This window comes from Stegodyphus dumicola, chromosome 7 (assembly GCF_044657685.1).
Source record: "Stegodyphus dumicola isolate Sdum_Otavi_A_Nest chromosome 7, ASM4465768v1".
NCBI classification, from domain to species: Eukaryota; Metazoa; Arthropoda; class Arachnida; order Araneae; family Eresidae; genus Stegodyphus; species Stegodyphus dumicola.
In genome coordinates, this window is record NC_140774.1 from 205992803 (window position 1) to 206011470 (window position 18668).

Genomic DNA, 18668 nt, shown 5'->3' on the forward strand with positions numbered 1-18668 from the left:
CGATAACAATACACTAGATACGATGGCATGGCGAGAAATTTAGACGTTCCTAAGCAAACTCCCCCAAATTTATTGCTTTGTGGAAAGGTTTCCGCATGTGAGTGAGGGGACTTTATTTGAACTTCTCATGAGTTTGTTTTTCTAGGGAAATAAGAATATTGCATGGTCTGCTTATTGTTAAACTAAAACGTTAGGAATTCTAAATTTTGTTCCCTTTAAATTGTGGTTCAGTTTTATAAAAAGAAATACCGGAGCTCATCTTAATTAGGGCTGCGGTGCGCTCCGGCTAAAGTGGTAATTTATCTTAAAATTTTAGAAGCACTGCTGTGGACAGATGCGTCATATTTTTGTCATTTTAGTGCAATACAAATACTACTGCTTTACGTAATAATAAGAATGTAGTGGATTACGTACTGAAGTTATAAAGCGAACAAAATGCAATAAAAATGTGAACAAATAATTATCACATTTGCGCAATTATAGTCAGCGAATGGAATTGAATTCCAAAAGTTAAAAAATTTCTAGGTCTGCAGTGGTCAAGTGCTTTTCCTAATGACTAAGACAAATGCAAGACATTTCCATTAAAAATCCTCTCTTTCTTTTAATGTAAAAATGCTATACACTTTTCAGTGTTTCATTTTATTTTGAAGTAAGTGAACTGTCGTATTGCAAGCTGCAAGCTAAATTCGATTTTTTTAAGAATCGCCAGAATTTTATCGCGTTTGCCCCTAACAGAGATATGATAAATTTTAGGGATAAAATACGATAAAATTTTCCCTTCGAATGTGAAGGGACTACTTCACATTTAAATCTGCCACCTAATTGCTTTTTAGAGCCTATCTCGTCAGCTAATGAGACGAGAATTTCTTCTATTACTTCCTCAACCGTAATCTCCACTGAACTTTGATATTCTTTCGAAATCTCAGATCAGATTTTTCAGTTAAATATCCTCTTCGGTAAAAGCTGCTAATTTCAAATGTCTAATGTATAATCTTGAAACAATATCCAGATCACACTCTAGCCCACCAGGGGCCGAGCGGTAAAGTCGCTGAACACTATGGAAGTTCAGTCCAAGGTTCGAATCCAGCAAACGGGCTCGCTGCATGGGTGTTTTCATGGTTTTTCCTATCTGTAATGTGTATTCGAGCCAGTTTCCCTTAGAAAGTCCTCCACGAAGGTATCCCTGGAATAGGCACACGTGGACGAAGGCATTCATGGATGAGATTCAGTGCATTTTGTGACGAAAACTTTCTTTCTTTTTAGCTCGAAAGGGCTACTAGTCTTGAACAGAGATGGACAAAACCTCTGTTTTCTGGGATCGAATCAGAGCCGTTCTCTCTCTGAAATGAATCAGCTCTTTTTTATGTCTCATCTTTCACCAGTAATAACATTGATGAAAAAGATCGAGAAAAAGGGGTGAATCTGGAGCAGTTAGCGAGTATGGATCCAAGGACGGAAAGGATGGAATGAGCGGATCGGGACCAATTAACGAAGCTGGAGCGAAAAGAATCGCACGGGTCGTGGGATCTGAAAAATTGACTCATCAAATGCTAACTCTCTAAACTGATTTCTTTCATCTGTAGTTTTGAAGATTGCCTTTCTACACAGAACTAACAATAAAATGCTAGAATGAAAATTTTTCAAAACGTCGGGGATGATAATTATTCTTTTCTACCCTAATATGAGAACCGAACTTTTCTGTCACGTTTGCAATAAGATCTCCGCTTTTTTTTTTTCCCGAATCCGATTGCAAAACTATATATTCCTAACACTATTCCAACTACAGCTCTCCGTGAACGGTAAAAGAGTTACGTTTTCTAGAATCGGAATTAAATTCACAAAGTAAAGTAAATTGGTCCTTTGAATCCATTCCGGAGCGGATCAATCAATCCTAGCCTCGAACCTCAATTTTTCATCGAATCACTTTCGATGTCCGTATTACTTTCCAAATAAAATGATGTTACAACATCGGTTAACCAAAAGGGAAAAAGCTTTTATCACATGAAAAGCGATTGAAAAAGTTATGGGTAAGAACAAATAAAATTGAAACTACAAAGCATATTGGTCTAGAAACCAAACGTCGTATAAAATAAACAATTCAAGCGTCAGAATTAGAGGAGCTGACATCGAGGAAAAAACGATTTCTTTTGAGCAACGTTAAAATCTGAACCATCCCAATTTTTTTTTTAATCCCAAAGGGCGCTAGCCGAAAAGGGCTATTAATTTCGTTTTAGGATTTTGTGTCGAAAACTTTAAAATGTCCGTTTCACTTTTCAAATTGTTGCCACCAAATAGTATCAACCTGTGTTACATTTAAAGAAATAAATAATGAAGTATCTGCATAAATGTATGTATGTTTCTCTCATTGTGATAAAAGCCCACCAGCGGCCGAGCGGTAAAGTCGCTGAACACTGGTAGTTCGGTCCGAGGTTCGAATCCCGCGAACGGGCTGGCTGCATGGGTGTTTTCGTGGTTTTCCCCATGTGTAACGTGTATACGAGCCAGTTCCCCTTAGAAAGTCCTCCACGAAGGCATCCCTCCCCTTAGGCAGATAGCCCTCGAGGCTTTGCCGTAATTAAGTAACCTAACCTAACCTCATTGTGATAAAACAGCGGTAACTACAGCCATCCAGTTTTGAATAATGTAATCCTCCGCCAAACATGGGCATCCGGAAACCCTAATTTGGAATTTGTTTTATTACCGATTTCATATTTTGTAAAACGTTAACGAATTTTTTATTAACGATCTCAACAATTTCAAAGCAAGCAATGGCAACGCTGTATGAAAAAAAATTACATCCAGCGTGCGAGACTGTGTATCGGAAATTCTAAAAATATGCTCATTTTAAAAATTATTTTGCGATATTGCTGTTGAACTGTATTTTATGGTGATATTTAATAAATAAAGGTACAGCAGTTTTAACTCCTGATTGGTTCTGGGTGAGCATTGGTGTATTGCAATAACCCTCCCCAAGAGCATCCCAAGGATGTTCAGGAGGATTAAAGTCAGGATATTTGGCTGTCCAATCCATTTGGTGTATATCCTAGCTTTCCAGATAGTCATCAACTAGGTGGGCCTTATGTGGTAGTGCGTTGTCATCCATAAAAATGAACTCAAGGCAAACAGCTCCCCTGAAAAGTCACACATTGTGCTCTAGGATCTCCTGTGTGTAACTCTGGGCGTTCATGGACCCAGTGTAAAACAAATGGAGTGGCTTGCGGGTATCTTGAATGATCTCTACTGAGACCATCACTTCTCCACCACCACATTGCTCCCTTTCCATTATGTTGCTGGAATGGCATCGGATCCCAGGTTCTCTCCATATCAATAATCTCTGAGAATTGGGTTGTAGGCTGAATCTGGACTCATCCATGAAGAAAACATTAGCCTACTGAAACTGTGTCCAGTGTTGGTGTGGTATGCACCATTGTAAATGCTTTCTTTTGTGAGAGGGAGTGAGTCGAATGCAAATAGCGAACATTCTAGCATATCGTCCTGTCTCATGGAGCCTTCTGTTCTCTTGAAACTAATGTACCTGTGGCAGTAGTGAGGTCACAAGACAGGGTTGTATGGCTGTAGACGTTCTCTGGCGCTTGGCTGAAGTACCAAATGCTGGTCATCATTGGTCTTTCTGGCACTCGGGCAACCATGTCCCATTCTTCTGGACACTGTTTTTAAATTGTCCTCAAACTAGAGATGAAATTTGATGTTACATCTAGCTCTCTTGCAACCTGAATCTGGGACTGCCCTGTCTCAAGCATACCCACAATTCTCATCTCATATTAGTATCCAAGCGATGATGTGTACTCATAAAAAAACAGCGAAAAACAATAAGATTATTTAAGAAAGACAATAAAATTCATTACTGTGTTGCAAAGCGGAAAGAGTTGAGCAGCTGGACGCAGACTTTTATAGCTGCTGCTGATGTAGCGACATGCACAGCAATACATAAACTCATCTCCCAGCACCACGGTGGCATTATATGGCAATACACTGTCCAGGTTTTGTGTGGTATTTTAGGAGAAATGAATGAGGGAAAATGTTTTCCCTCTCTTAATTTTGTACACCAGTGTATTTACGAGTATTTTAGCTGAATTCGATGTATTTTATTGTATGGACTTTTTTTTTTATTGTTGCTTTCACCAACAGTCTGTTGTAATGCAAATTCAATTTATTGAATTTTGAAGTAACTTTGCTGTATGATAAAGTCTTGACAAAACCATGGCATCAATTGGTAGCTGAGAAAATACTGAAATACGATTGTAAATTTCAAAATTTTAAAATTTAAACTTTTAAAAATACTTTCATAGCACATACATAGTGCTGCTGTTTAGATATGTCCTGTCTTTACATTACTTTGTTTTTATTCCCACGTTCTTCTTTTAACACTATTCCTAAGGACTCCTAAACACTGCCTGCTGTAGACACCGATTCTAAAAAGGGTTCCGTGAGCCAAAACATTTGAGAACCGCTGCTATAGGGGAGTAAGCACGACATCAACACCCTTCCAGGGATCTCTAGACCAGTGGTTCTTATCCTGTTTTGTTCCATGCACATCTTTCACCATTGTTAGAAGATCATCTCCCCTTCTTTCCAGAACATGAAAAATAACATATTTTTTTATGAATTAAACAGATAAATGTATAGAAAATGTTGATAACAAAACTTAAAAGTAGTTTTTTATGTTTATAATAAAAAATTAAATATTTAATAGCCAAATAAAAGTCTGACCACATCCCCCTTGGTTGAGAACCCCTGCCTTAAACATTAAAATCCTTACCTGTAGAAGAATGGGATTTGTTGCGACAAGTTTTTTTATGATTAACAACCTCATTTAAAGGGTGAAGGTAACTAAAAACTAACTAACTAAAAACTAAAAACTAACTAACTAAACTAAAAAGTGTTTAATAGCAAATATTTATACATGTATTTATTTTTATAAAAATCAATAAAACTATGATTTTATAATTTTCTTTTCTGAAATACTTTATAACATTGTTTTTTACTTGCTCAATTTTCTTGTTTGATTATATAACTTAAAAATCTATTAAGTGGAAGGTTTCAGATCAATGTCATAATTTAAGCAAGTACTTTTACTACGACATGCAAAAATTATGTTGAAAGAAAGGTAAGACTTATAATCCAATATTATTCTTGTAGTATATGAAATCCCTAATTTCTGAAATACCATAATCATTCACTTCTTCACATGTTGCAAAACTGCAATCTATTAAAATATTCATATAATGTTCTAACATCTCTAGTGAAACTAAATCTCACCTGTCCAAATCCTCTGGCATACAATCTGATGCACTAGGCTCAACATAGTATCTGATATGTAAGAACAGTTCCTACTAATTTATATGAAAAACTAAGAATAATTTGTGACTCATTCGCTTATCTTGGAATGTGCTGAGCATATTGTTCAATAAAAGGACTTTATTAAAAAAATTCAGGCAAAGAATATTTTCATGAAATAATATAAATCTGATTTAAAAGTTTTAATGAATGGATCTGGCAGAATCTGTCCTTAAGGACAAAGTATATTCCAGCTTAAATTTAGTGAATTTTGCAGGCATATGCTTGCATTCAGGTTGCCATGAGCTTTTTATCAGCTGCATTCAATGAATTCCAGTAAAAAAAGAATATGTTCATAAAAATACATGCTAGCTGCATTCAGAAAATTTGTAAGAATGTGCTTAAATGTCTGAGTATAACAAAATGTTTGAATATTTTTGAATAATTTGAATGCTGTTAAGAAAGTAGTCACTGAATTGTTAACTTGGACTTCTAATAGCTTAATGTAGATTTTTCAATAACCTGCACCAGAAATTTTCCTTTTCAACACAATATTAGAAATCGATGGTGCTACTTTGGTAGACAGATATACAGATTTTGTAAATCCATTGCTGGACAAGTTATTTATGGTAACCGATACTTTGTTGTCATTTTATTTAAAAAATAACGTGTTTTATTATGCATAAATTCCGTGTTTTAAACATTATTCACGGCTTCTAAATATTACAAATCAATTTAATTTTGTATTTTTATTTGAAATAAAATTTTATTGTTTATGATATATTATATAATTTTATGTTGTGGATGATATAATCAATGTCACCTTGCTTTAAAAATAATTGGTTTTAATATCTAAACATTATTTATGGCTATTAAATATTAAAATGCAATTTAATTTTGCATTTTTTAAAAAACTGATTTTATTATGTATGATTATTTAAATAATTTTAATTCTATGCGTGATGTAATCAGCTTCCTGATTGATTACAGAATATTTGTGCATTAACGAACTGTAATCAGTTCCCTGATTGGTTACTGAATATTTGTGCATTATCGCACCATTTTAAAATTTTATTATTCATTTCTTAGATTACATTTCATAGCGAAAGGACATGTCCTTTTCAAAAATTAATGTTGTCATTGGTAAGTACCAAGACTTATTGGTATCGGAATAAAAAAATTGGCCTTTGAGACCTTTTGGCCAACCTGGCTTTCCTAATCAAAGATTTATCTATAAATTTTTAGAAGGGTCAGAGGAAATTTATTTTAAATTTTTGGAGAAACCTCGCTAATTGCTTCTTCAGTAAAGTGCGAGAAATGTGGATCACATATGAAGATCATTAAAAGAGCCGATTCTGAGGACGACCGTATATGTTATTGTGGTCAATAATCGCTGTAACGGTAAAAACGGTAAAGTATTAGACATTTCTCCTTTTTTACCGGCAGTAAACTTCTAATTGCTGTCATTTTAGCTCTAGTGTACTTATTTACTTCTTTTTTAAAGTAATATTTCAATTCTTTTAAACGTTGGTATGATGGTTTTTAATTCGATATTCAATTTAAGTAATATTTTAATCCAGTTAAACGTTGGCGCAATGTTTTTATAGTGGTGTTTTTATTCTATTTTTTTTTTTTTTATAAAAGTAATAATTTAACCTTACTTTAGTATTTTATACTCGTAGTAAATGTATTTATTTACATTTGCCTATCACTTAAAAAAGAACGTTTTCAACAAAAATTAATCCATTATTTTTAACGATATTTATTTTTTTAAAGTTTTGAATACTTTACTATGCGTAAAATATGTAAAAACAACATTTTTCAAGATGGCTGACGATTGTAAAACCCGCGCCAACAATTACGCCAAAGTAAATTGCCAAATATCCGTGCAACCGTCTACCAAAGTAGCACCAAATCAATATTGGTTAATTATAATTAAAAGTCAATATATCAAATATATGACCATGTAGCAAAATCAAGTCATAATTTGTCCATCATATAGAACATAAAACTGTGTTAAAAATTATTGAGAAAATAAACTATTCAATTACATCCTGAATTATTCAGAACTGATTTTAAAACTATTTCTATGATGCAGCTGAGAATTTTAAAGATGATCTTTCATCAAAATTTAAATACAGTTTATCATCACAGAGCACCATTTCAGCTATTCAATCAATCTGTTCGGCCTTTTGTTCTTTAGGAAGGGGGAAAAACTAATTTTAATTTGAATAGTGCTTTGTGTAAACGCCTTGCATTGTTCTACTTACATATCTGACTTATCAAAGTAATTAAAAATAAATATATATTGTTTAGATTATTAATAAATTATCTATGCATATATATATTTTATTAAAATCTAATTTATTTTATGTTTATATATTACACATCTGTTCATTATAAACCTTTATAAAATGTAATACATTGAAATTATAATACATCATAAAACTTAATCATTATGTGTATCAATGTACTTTAATCACAATGCATTGAAATAATTAAAATGTTTTAAACAGGTAAGAAACCTGCTAAATAGCTTAAAATTTTAGGAATTCAGTGATTGCTGCTGTAAGGCAACTTCAATTACAGAATTATTTTTTAAATGAAAAATAAGTAATCATGATGTAATTACAAATGTTAGGTGGTTAAAAAATTTGTTATCCTGGAAATAAAACGCTCTTAGTATAGTATCAACTCATCACCTAGCAAATTGGTAATTAATCACTTAATGAGATAGCAAGTTTGCCTCAGTTATAAATTAAATTTTTAAGAGTTGCATGTTGTAATAGCATATTTTAATAAAAACTAGCAGACTAGAAGCAGTACATTTCAAAAACTTTAATAATTTGGATCAGCATATGATGAAAATTAAAGTAATTTTATTATGTATGTTTAAAAAAACTTTAAAACCTAACTGTAAGCATTTGAATTCAGCATATAAACTACTACCGATTGCTTTAAAAAAAAAAAAAACTACTACCAATTGCTTAAGCTAATAAAACTTCATAGCAAATTAAAAATGTATTAATTTGGAAATTTGAAAAGGCATAGTTTAATCAGAATAATTTTGAAATTGAAAAACTATCATGCATTTAAGAAAAAGGATATTATACTATCAGGAAGAGGAAGGAAAAAAAATTGGGAGAACCTGAAGATATATGAGAAATTTTTTAAAGTTCAGTTTTTAAAAATCAGTTTCTGCCATGCCATAAATAACAACTTTTTTTTGTAATTATAGATGTATAAGTTGATTACATATTAAATTCTTTTATGTATTGTTTGATATTTTGATTGTACTTTTAGTACTTCTTGATCAGTTTTGAGTTTTGGAAAAGTTTTGGCATTTTTCATTCTGGCATACAATTTTAACAGGAGGGAAAAAAATAATCCAGAAGAACAATTGCAGTCCTGTATTTTGTAAAATGTTTCTAATCCATAATTTGTCTCCTTTCTCAGCAGCATTCACTAACTTCTAGACTTTAAAGAAAAATAAGGATATTCTTTAAAACAGGTGAAAAGGAGAAAAGTGATATTATTAAGTCAAAATTAAACTAGCATATTTTTGGAACACTTTGTATATACTAAATTGACTGCTCCAAGATGTGCATATTTTAGTATTTTAATATATATTATAGTTTTAAACTAAATTTTTTGCAGATAAATGTTCTTTCTATTCTACATATAAGAATATAAAACAAACAAAAAAAAGAATCAGCTTCCAAAAACTATGATGTTTTCTCAAATTTTACTTCATTATCGGTAGGTAAATAATTTTTATTGAGAATTCTATATTTCGCTTTATATTTTCCATTTCTACATATAACCCATTTTTTATATATTTTGTATTAAATTTTAACTGATATAGAAAATATGTCAAGGAATCATAAACTGATGTCTAATAAACACATTTAACATTACTAGAGGGTGTAATTTTAACTTAATAAGTGTCAATTATATAAATTCAGCCTTCTATAGATTTTTTTAGAAGTTAAAATATAAAATAAGAATGCATTAAGAAATATTAATAAATACAGAATTCATTCAGAAACTATAAACTAATATAAAAAATTAAATCACTTATGCACAGTCTACATTTTTTTAAATAAATGATTTGTATATTTTAAGGAATTTTTAGGACTTTTTTTTGGTCACCAGTAAACAACCATCAAAATAAATCTTATGTTTAGTTTACATACTACTGTAGTTATCCCAACTTTATTTTACATTAGTTTCTTTAATTTGATATACCAGCTCTTAGTTTAAACCAATCTGTCATACAGTAAAATAAACATTAAATCAGTGTTAATTGTTTTTACACATTTAAGCGACAGTATACTAAGTAGAATCTGTTCATAGAATTCATGAAATGGGAATGATTACGTTTGTTACCTAAAGTCTAGGAATAGATATTCATAAATGCACCAGAAAAATGAATTTTCATTCGTTTAATATTAAAAAACAAAATAGCTTACATCTGAATAGATATGAATTATGAAAATTATATCACGTGATAAAGTAGGATGTATAAACAATACACTTATATAAATAGCAGACATACAGAACATTCACGTGTATAGAAATCTATGGTGCTAAATAGCAACACAGAATACATGATACAAATCCAAAGCAGAATACTTTGTAATGTACGTATGTAATGGCAGCTTAATGGGAGAGGGAGAAAAGACATCCTTACAGATCCTTACAGAATTTACTACTACCAGGAGGACTTTGCATATTTACACTTCAAATACCTAGCTGATACTTACCATTAGAAACAGTAACTAATAAACCCATCCCGAAAAGAACAGGACGTGAAAATAACCAAAGAATCGGTACCAATTTTGTAAAGCCATAAAAAATGTCAAATGAATCTACAGACTATCAATAAAAAAAGACAACAGCTTGTAAACATTTAGCATGAAATATAAAACTAGAAATAAAACATATTGCAAATATGGTTTTATACATACAAGTTATCTGCATTGATAAATGCCCTCTAAAATGCTGAGTGGTAATTTACATGATTTAGATTTATTCTTGTGTGATGTATGAAACTGTGTCAGTAACACCTGTCATTTCATCTTCTTCGTTTTCGGGATTCCTAGCTCGTACTAAAGTATCGATCATAAATCCTCCATTTGGCTGTGGCACTGGTGTTGCTACATATGGATTTGAAATAAAAGGACGGACTTGTTCAGGTGGAGCATAGTTAGGCTGATACGATGGCCGAGGTATCCTTTCTTCACTTGCATAGTATTGATGATTTTGATAATACTCGGGAGACCTCGGAGGAACATAAGCATCAGGAAACTGAGAATACAGTCTGGGAGGTGTTCCAGGATCTCTTTGAACATGTGGAGGAGATCGGTTTGAATATGTGTTGGGTGATGGAGGGCAAGGGTAAGGTTCAGGAGGAAACCTTATTTCACCTTGATAAATGTCCACGGTTGGAGCTACCGGTATAGGAATTGCTTCTGGTTCTGCAGACGGATTACCATAAAAGTGCTTCTTCTGAGTATGAATCTAATGATATAAAACCTTTTGGGCTGCTATTTTGTGAGTATGTATCTAAAGGTGTGAGTTTTGATGGGCTGGAGTTGCTAGGATACGTTTCCACCAGGGATGGCTTCAATGGACTTGGTCGAGAGGAGTAGTCTTGGAAAGGAGCTAGTGAAGTATATGATGGAGGGAAACACTTTTCCTCAGGTGCAGTATATGAAAAACCAGGCAACTCTTTTGCTGGAGTATATTCAGCTTCTCTTTCATAAATAGCCGATTTGCTAGGATGTGGATTAGGCACACATGTGGTAGTAATTCTCTCTAATGGTACTTCATCATCACTATCATCTCCTTCACCTATGTTACTGAATGGTTCCATCATTGTGCTTGTGAAAGGCTTGCGCTCAGGAATAGGTTGAATTAATTTTATTAATACTAAAGGTCTGAGAAACTGCGAGATTTGGTTGAGAAACATTTGAAGGACCTGGGGCTTTTGCAGCTAATGGTAAGCTTTCTTTTTCTTTTGGAACTTCTTTATTACTTTTATCTTCAGGTGTTGTACCATGCCCACTCTTTGGTGATTTATCATAAGGAATAACACAGGGCACCATTTTGGTAGCTTCCTTTTTAACTGTCCTGAGAGGAGCTTTATCTCGAACTGTAACAACAGTGACTGTTTCTCTAATTGGTTCACGGGGCAGTACATTTGGAGCAATGTCTCTTTTCAATAACTTTTCTGGTTTTGCAGAAACTTCTTTAGCAGATTCTTTTTCAGTTGGACATTTATCTTTCACAACTTGTTTAGTACTGTTCTCATCATCATCTTCAGCAGAGTCTTGTTTGTCATCTTCTGATGAACTTTCCTCCTCTTCACTCTCATCGGAGACGATTGCTTCCTCGGTGCAGATTCTCGAGAAGTGGATTCATCATCATCTTCGCTACTAATGGCTTTCTTATTTATGTTGAGTTTTATTCTATTCCCTTCACAGCTTTTATTGACTTTCCACTGATCTTCTGATTCTTGACTGCTTTCACTTTCTTCGCTGGAACTCATGCTCTTTTCAGATTCAGAATCGGAGCTGACCCATTTACGAACCTTTGGTTTTTTTCTTTGGCTTTGTTTCTTTGAATGATGCTTCACTCTCTTCAGAAGATGCTGCTTTTCTTCGCTTTGGAGTTCTATAATGATAATAATGAAATTAATATATATATGCCTTTCTACATTTTTGAAATTTAAACATAAACATTAACACATAATTTTAATATATATTTACTGTCCAATAAGTTTTTAAATGTATATTAACCACTTGCGCTACGATTAAACTTCACCGTTGCAGTGCCGTGTGCTACACTATAACAAGCGGTAAAGTGTTTCATTTACGCCGCCCGCGTCTGCGAGTGCAATCCAGAGCTGTAACTCGAGAAATAAACTGTTTGAAATTAATCATTTCTTGACTTATTTAATAACTTTTGACGAATGGTAATATATTTCACAGAGAAAATCTTTTCAATTAACAACGAACTTATTTAATGAAAATGAATATTCAAATAATAAATGATGTTCATATATTTTAAAAAAGTCAGCACTGTAAAGTTAAAATCTCTTACATAGTATTTTAATTTCTAGAAATTCTATATCATTTTTCCAGGTCTTCCATTAAAGTGTCTACTGAACTTCGTTGTCCAAACTGCCAAATTTCATCTCCAAATCTGTCTAATGCAAATCCATATGTACCAAAGACTTATTATATGTAATGGCCACCTTAACAAGGTTAAATACCCTTTCTGTTCTTTTATTTTTACATCTATATTACAATACTTGTCCACTTTCCAATAGGTTGATTTCGTATTATATGTATAAGGAATAGTTTCAAGAATAAGAATATATTGAAATGGCATCATTCTTATTAAAATTTTTTACTTTTCTATTTACTTTTTAATATCAGAAGCATTTTTAATTTTGCTGGTTCCTGTGAAAGCTTTTTTATGAAAAAATTATAAACCATACAATATCTCTTTCTAAAACTGAACACTTTCTGCTCTTTATTAGTATTTGCTCTTTTTATGCAATTCAAAGGATTTTTCTTTTGGCATTATGATATTGCTTAGTTCTGTGATTTGACATCTGATTTGAGCATTTTAATTTTACCATTTATTTACTTACAAGTCAAATGAGGAGAATACACTATTTTTAGCAATATACAACATAAAAGATATAAAAATAGATGTGCTAATTTTACTGTATTATGAATTTCAAAGATGTCAGCTAAAATTATTAATTTTGATTGTTCTTTTTATTTAAACAATGTACTTTCTAGTTTTACATTATGTCAAATCAAAAGCTTTTAAAATCTAATGTTAGCAAGAGGAGAAATACATGAGTAAATATGGTAGAACTCACTTTTTGGGTTTAGGTTCTTGCCATTCTTCCTCTCCCTCGTTTGATGATAATTCTCTATAACTAATATACTTTTGTGCAGCTCGTCGAGTAACAGGCTTATATGTGTCACTTCCTTCCTCATCCCAATCTGCATCTAAAACAGAAGATTAAGAAAGCATTAAAAAAATAACAAATTATAAACATTTCAATTGATTCTCAGATGTCACAAAATAATATATTTAAGTGAATAGATTTATAAGCTTACACAGCAGTGCTTGGTATAGTAAGTAATTAATGCCAGGACTTAATTGTAGATAATATGGAACTGCTTATAAAATTGGATATTTGTGTAAATATCGCAAAATTTAATTCATAAATTAGACTCAATAAAATAAAAGTATATTGCACTGTATTACATTTAAAGTAATGCAAAAATATACTGAACATTATAATGCACTCTCTCTCCCTCTAGTAATTTAGAAAGTAACATATTCTGACATTTCATCCTAACGCAAAGATGATGATTGGTGGGTGATGCAGTTTCTGTACTGTTCTTTATAATTTATTGCTCTAAGTAATGGTAGGAGTAAAAATTATTCTTTTTCCAAGAAAGCAGTAAAATATGGGATGGATATTATTACATTTTCTGAAATAAATCGTATGTTTTCCAATCATTTATATTTGATAAAGTGCATTTACTTTATATTAAAAACTTTTACTTGAGGAATTATTTGAAATGTGTTTAACAAAACAAACAAAAAACAAATTAAATAAAAAAAATAAAAATAAAAATAAAAAATCCCACTTTTATAAAAGCAGAAAAGTTCTCAGCCTGACCCAGAGATGGTGCTCCAAACAGCAAAAATTGTTTTCCTGCCTGGATGCAGGTGTCATTAGTTCGTATGACACGTTTCAACATGCTTTCTCAAGTAGTTTGTCTACACGAATTTTCGTAGTAGACGTCTTGCATGATATTTGTTAAAATGGATAAACTTGAATATTGTGCAGTCATAAAATTCTTTGTTTTGGATGGACTAAGCCCTAAGGAAATTCATCCGAAGTTGAAAAAAAGTTTACGAGGGACTCTGCTCCTGCCATGTCAACCATTAAAAATTGGGCAGCTGAATTTAAATGTGATCGACCATCCCTCAAAGATGACCCACGTGAAGGACAGCCGAAACCCGCAACCACACCAGAAACCATAAGAAAAAAAGTGTATGATATTGTGTTGGACGATAGGCAAGTGAAGGTGTGTGAGATAGCTAAAGCTTTGGGGATATCAGATTTGAAAGATCTGAAAAAGTAGCTTTAGTTTAACGTCACCTTCCACATTTTAACGAAGCAGCATTTAATATCTCAAACATTTTATACAAATAATGTAACTAAAACAAAAAAATTATTACCACTCAAATAAATCATAACATTGAAAATCTTTTAATCTTTTCATCACAGGAAATACAAATAATTTTTATAGATAGAATATTGTTCAAGATATAAATAGAATAAAAGAATGAATATTATGGCTTGCTTAAATTTATTTTTTATATTTAAAATCTTTATTCAACAAATACATTTAAAAAAAATAATGAAAGATACTGAGTGTTCTTGTATATTTATCAATACACTTATTTCACTGTGGAATATAAGCAAATCATAAAATAAGTTCACCTTATTCAGGAAATTTCTAAGAAAGGTATTTTGATAAATGCAGTTGGTATACCACACATTAAAAGCAGAAAGTAATAGTTTCACCGTAGCATTAGTGATTAGCTGTTATCAGCTTTTAGAGGATAAATTCAGGTTTTTAAGTGCTACTCTCTAGGAGGTATTAGAACAAACAAACAAAAAAAAAATTCAAACAAGTAAACATTTAGAAAGTGTTTTAAACGTTTAAAAGTTTTAAAATGTAGAAGAATGCTTGAGGCACGTTACGGCCGCCCTGTGGAAGTTTCACTTGAACGCGCTAGACACAGTACGGACGACGAAGAAGTTAAAGCTTTTTTTTTTAAATAAATATTAATCTTTTTAATAAAACCTCTAATTAATAGCTTTTGAATCATCTAGAATGAAATACTAGACAGAGTAGAATTACCTGTAAGAAAATGTCATGAAAGCAAAAGACACTATCTTAAAAGAATTTGATGGATAATACTGGTTTGACAAAAGTTGGGTTGGCAAAAGAACTGGATATTTCTGTGACAACACTAAAAGCGGTTGTTTATAACAGGAAAAAAGTTGAAGATCAGAAATTTGTGGACAGTCTGCTTCAAAGTACAAAAGAGCAGAATAATGATATTGACAGCAATGATCATTATTAAGGCAGAAAATTCAATTCAATTTAATCAACATTTTATCTTTCATCAAACATTAAAATTATAAAATTAACATGAACATTTCAATGATAGTCTGTTAATCTTTTCTACTATCTCAGTTCTCTGGTTGTTAAGATTGTATTACAACCATGAACATTGAGACCAAATATCTCGTACTAACCTGAACTATCTCTTCCTCGTCTTCTTCTTCTCACTTTTCTTCTTGCCTTCCCTCTTGTTCTAACTATTCTCCATTCACCAGAGACTCCACTCTCTGGGTCCGATTCATTACTTGATGAAGGTGGAGTATGTTCAGAATCAGTGCTTTAATCATAAAAAGAATTACAATTATATACTGAAAAAACTGGATGTAAAACAAAAAGCCTTAACGATATCAAAATAATTCTCATATATTACGTCTTAGTATTACAATATGCAATGAGAAGTTTCTCTGCCTTCAGTTGGTGCAAACGTATTTAAAAGTTCCTAATGTATTTCCTGACGATGGTCATAAATCTTTTATTGATTTAATAGAAAAAAACATTAACTATTCAAAAACTGAGTTAACTTTTACTTAAATTCATTTAAAAGTTAATTCTAGATACAGTGCAGCACAATCTGTACGACTCTCATTTATACATCTTTTACATTTATGTGCCATTTCTTCTTGGCTTCGATTCAGCCCCATTTATTTTAATAGTAAAATATTTCTTTTACACATCGCATACACATTGTTATATGTCACGTTTATTTGACTTAGTGCACTCGTTTTACATTATGTAGTCCAAACCTTTTCAAGTATTTTTCTCAGAAATGGGAATAGAAGAAGGAAACAAAGACATGAGATTTCACAGTCTAGTGTAAAGTTGAAAAACCAGTTCATAAATAAAGGGAATACTTGGAAGGAAAACTTTTTCCCTTTAGAACAGAAAGCTGTGTTAAGTGTACTAGACAGAGTAGTATAGCCTGATAAAAAATGTCATGAAAGCAAAAGGCACTATCATTAAAAGATAAAGTTAAAATATTAAAACAATTTGATAACACTGGTTTGAGAAAAGTTGAGTTAGCAAAGAAACTGGATATGCCTGTGACAACGCTAAAAATTTATACATCTTTTACATGGTATCGCTTTTGGTAGAAAAATGTTGAAGAAAGAATCAGAAATTTGTGGACAATCCGCTTCAAAGATATTGCCCGTATGAGATGGAAAGTTTACCAAGGTCAAAAGCCTAAAAAATTTATAAAAATGCATAAGTGAATAATAGGATTAATAAATTTTTGGAATTATATATTTATTCAAGGATTTTGATACTTGCATTTGATATACATATGCTCTCAGAATTTAAATGATATTGTAGATTAGTTCACAGCAATTATTAATCATTTATTTGTTTGCATTAAATTTCATTTAAATTTAATTCACTTTAAATTTCCTTTTTACGAATAGAGAATGTTTGTTAAATTCAAATATACAAGGTATGCATATTATATAATTTTCAAAATTTTTTGTGGGGAAAATTTAAATAAATAAGAGCATAAAATAAAATATTATATTTAATGTATATAATAATAGAAATAAATTATAAAACACGAATATAGATCAAATTAGAACAAAAAACTTAGAAAGTTGCAGACAGTGGAAAAAGCGTATGGGATTCGAACTCACGACCCCATATGTTAAACCTTGTCACCGTCAACTTTACCACTAAGCTAGCAATGAATGAGCAGTGTAATGAGAGAGAATTACCGATTTTATTCGATTTTATCAAAAAATGAATAAAACAAAAATAAAAAAATAAAATTTAAAAAGTCATTCGAATTTTGGAAACCGCGTTTCGAGGTGCACTGGCTCTTCTCTAGATGCACCTATGTAGCAAATTCGTAGGCCTGGGTCTATCAGCTTACAGCCAGACCGAACGAAAGACAGACTCATAGAATCTTCCCTCTATTGTGAGTAGAGTTATATATCAGAATACCTTTCATTGTTACATATTCAAAGAATCCTTTTAATAACGTTCGAAACAATGAATTTACAAATAATTGTTTTAGGCTTTGTTGAATTAAAACAAATGTATACATTTTTAACAATGCTTATAAACCATAATCATTAGAGATATCAAATCTAGTGGTGCTAAACTCTTACGTGTGGAGCTTATTTGCTTGTTATTTTTATTGCTGAAATCGCATTCGAACCATTTTTAGAAATGGAGTTCTTTTTTTTGACAGTATTGTGTTACGTTTTTATCCCAACACCCTTGAGAGAATTCGGGAAAATAATGATGAAAACTGTATTAACCGTAATGAACACAAGTTTAATGCCGGAAACAAGGTACGTAATTTAGGTTTCCTTGATTCATATGCTGATATTAATGAATTTAATGATGATTCCTTTGATGTCGACATAGACAGTGACACCGATCTCCTCGAAGTTAATAACGAAGCTTTTGATAATAACCATCTTAAGTTGCATATTGATAGTGATACTGACCACATCGGCCATTTTGCCAAAGACTTGGGCATACTTATTTGTTTTGCGACTGCCTTCCTTTTGTTTTCTCGAAGAGAAGAGAGAATTCGGGAAAATAATGATGAAAACTGTATTAACCGTAATGAACACAAGTTTAATGCCGGAAACAAGGTACGTAATTTAGGTTTCCTTGATTCATATGCTGATATTAATGAATTTAATGATGATTCCTTTGATGTCGACATAGACAGTGACACCGATCTCCTCGAAGTTAATAACGAAGCTTTTGATAATAACCATCTTAAGTTGCATATTGATAGTGATACTGACCACATCGGCCATTTTGCCAAAGACTTCGATAATAATTCTTATGATGTGCACAATATCAGCGATGAAAAGCAATTTAATTACCTCCAACATGAAACAGAAAAGGATTTTGATTTTCCAAAACCTGATAACTCAGGTAATCAAATAGGCACGAATAGCAGTATAACCATCTTGAACCAGGAAGAATTCAGTTTGAATACCTCTATTGAAACATTGAATGCTGAATGCATTGTATCGCTAAACGATCTTGGAGCACAAAGAGACATCGATTCTGGTAATCTCTTTAACACAAATAATGAACCAAAAATGAATGGCAAACTGGATCAAGTAGACAGAACAGAACTGAAACCAACTGAAGATTCTGAAGAACAGCTCGTCGATCTCG